Consider the following 3,047-nt stretch of genomic DNA (forward strand, 5'->3'; position numbering starts at 1 on the left):
AGAAACCCTAAAATTTCACTCATAAAGTAGAATAGTGGTCTCTAGTCTCTACTCAACTCTCAAGAACACACTATAAACGTAGAGCTCCGAAAGAAATGAACTCCAGATCTGCTTCAACTACAGTGTGGGGGACTCATTTCTGTTCTTCTATCTCTCTTCTGTTTTTTCAGGTGAGTTTGTTTTGAACACCTTTTTTTTTTTTCACTTGATTTTGATGTAAATAAAAAGTTTTTTTTTCCCCCTCTCATTTGATCCAAGTCTTTCTCCCTGTTTTACTGAAAATTTGACTCTTTCCTCCAAACTCTTGATAAAAATTGTCCCATCTGCGAAAAATTTATCTAAAATTTGTTTGGTTGATCGGAACTACTCTCTTTACTAATTTTTGTGTAAAAAAACCCATTTTTTCTTGATTTGGATCTAATAACTAGCCACTTTTCAATGTTCTCTTTAATGGATTCTACCAAAAACCAATTATTTTTTGTTGAATAAGTAAGTTCTTCAATACTCAGAATCTTCTTAATGGCTTACTAGAAAAAATAATGCTAGTAGTGATTAGGGAGAAAGGGAGAGGGCCCCTGCCCTTGTCCAAGTTGTAGCATTGTGGCTTTCGCAACCTCTCCCACAACAATTATATAACACATACAACGGGTTGAAAGAAACGGCAAAGATCGCATTCTAGACTCGAATGCTGATCTATGATTTCTCCCGACATTTTGTTTTAGTCAAGTTGGAATCAAGTTTCCGATAAAATTTTATACAATTTTTTTTTTTTTTGCTCACTTGTCTGCAGACCTTGTCCGATGGAATCGTCTCTTTTTAACGATGATACATATTCCTTTTAACATTTCATTTCATGATTTTGATTTATGTGTCTAGGTGTTGTTCTGAGTGCAATATGCACATAAAAGACAAGTCTCAAATTGGAACTTTAGAAGTTTGCTTTCGTCTTGTAATGGAAGGACATGATGAATTAAAAGTAAAAGGTCTGAGTAAGAAAACAATGTTGGTAGCAACAGATGAAGTCGTGGGCTAAGGGAGAGGACCCTACCTTGCTCAAGTTATAGCATTGTGGTTGAAGAAAATGCATTATGCAAAGGTCACATTCTAGATTTGAATGCTGACCTATTATTTTCCCGATAGTTACCTTAGATCCCGAAACATCTGTCTGCTGCCATCATGCTTCCTACATTGATCAAAACTTTGAACTGATCCTTCCTTAAAGTTGCTCTCTTTTTCTCTCTCACTCACAAACATGTGGGTCCACAAACTTATTTTTTGTAGTTAAGGTAGGGTCAAACTTATCGCATCCAAGTCCAAGTCATGGTTCTGGTTCAGAGCACTTCTGTGGTATTTTATAGTTGATTTGAAAAAGCTTTGCCCTGCTATGGTGACTTTAAAATGCAAATTCTTATTCCAAAAACTTATTCGTTCGGCTAATTATGGTGTGAACATGACAGTTTTGAGACTTGGGTTTGGACAAAGTGGAATGGAGGAATATGATTCGTTTAACTAAGCCCAAATTGTTTGATAAGGCCTTGTTATTGGTATGAACATGATAGTTTAGCCAAGTCTAAACATGATACTTCACGGATGGTTTAGATGAATTCAATGGTTTATGCAATTTATGAAATTTATTTTCTTATATATGATGTTGCAGGTCTTCATGTTCGTTACCCATTGTCAAGCCTTCATGTTCTTTTTTTTTGATAAGCAAGCCTTCATGTTTTTTATATATGATGTAGGTGTTCATGAAACCAATGCTTTTCTTTGGTTGGCTTGAATAGAAGTGTTGATTCAATGGATCTCATTCCATTCAAGGTGGACATTGATGAGCCTATAAATGAGTTCTCTAAGGTACTAATCTTCTATGTCAACAGAATATGCAACTGCTAAGGAACTTGCCATCATTGGTACCTTCTATTGTCTCTTTTTATTTTTAACTTGGTTTATTGCCTATATAACAGTACACATGGAATTTACCTAATTACTTGATTCAATGCTTGCTAATTCAACTTGCATGCTGCCTCATGATCTGAAACATTGCTTGATTTTTTGGGTTGGTTCCCACCTTGAAGATCTCCTTCAATAATAGTAGTTATTTGAAACAAGCATGGACTGGGATTGTTCTTCACGAAGAACTATATTGGTTTTAGTGCATTTATTTCAAATATTATTCTTTTCTCCATCTCTCTCTCTCTCTTTCTTTTTTTTTTAAACCTTTTTTATTGGAATGGAAGACGACTCTCTTTCTTCTTCTTGTTCGATGATACATCCATAATGTTGGGGAGAGATTTTGTGGACATCAATGTGGTCATGACTCATGAGAACTGAAAAATGGATGTTTTCATTGTACATGGGCCGTGGATTGATTTGAGAACTGAGGTTTTCAATTTTTTTTCCAGAGTGATTGGTGTAAATCACTTTCTTTGTAACACTGCCACACACAAAAATGAAAATGAAAAAAAAAAAAAAAAACAATTTTGAGATTGCTAGGCCATCTGATTAGCTGGCATTTTGTGGGAGATCTCTGAGGTGGGGCTAAATTAGTTAGCACTGGTTATTTTTCACCATGTATCCTATACAAGTTATATGCCCCATAATTTTCTTGTTTCTGATACATTTTTTTTTTTCTTTTCCTTCTTATTGGGTTAATCTTTAAAGATGCTGGTAAAGTGGTGGATATTCAAAACATAAAGCACATAGCAGAAAATAAGAAACTGATGGGAGATGTAATGGAGAGAATAGCAGATGAATGGAATGCTCGAAAGGAAACGTTCCATCAGCGGACTGGATTTAACCAGCGCCAAAGTGAAGGAAGACGCCAGGTCGCATTGGTTCCAATGAAGAAGAGCAAGAAGTAGAAGTGTTTGGAATGGAGATCTCCAAGGTTACCTCTATGTCCAAATGTTGACCTCCCAACTGCTGTTTTGTACATTGAACTTCCATTGCAGTTCAATTCTCATGGATTTGTATAGAAAATGGGTGATATATGTACCAACGTGTTTTGGTTTCGGTATTTAATGAGTAATTTTATTTATTTTAATGTA

General features: G+C 35.3%; 1 long non-coding RNA gene across 1 annotated transcript; it reads left to right on the plus strand.

Annotated features, from left to right (window-relative positions):
* Positions 1-3,047, plus strand: LOC147389927 (uncharacterized). Its single transcript, XR_015170945.1, has 3 exons — positions 1-170; positions 1,743-1,854; positions 2,662-3,047. It is a non-coding gene; the product is annotated as an uncharacterized LOC147389927 (long non-coding RNA).

This window comes from Akebia trifoliata, chromosome 12 (genome assembly GCF_017979445.1).
Source record: "Akebia trifoliata isolate Shusen 1 chromosome 12, ASM1797944v1, whole genome shotgun sequence".
Classification (NCBI taxonomy): domain Eukaryota; kingdom Viridiplantae; phylum Streptophyta; class Magnoliopsida; order Ranunculales; family Lardizabalaceae; genus Akebia; species Akebia trifoliata.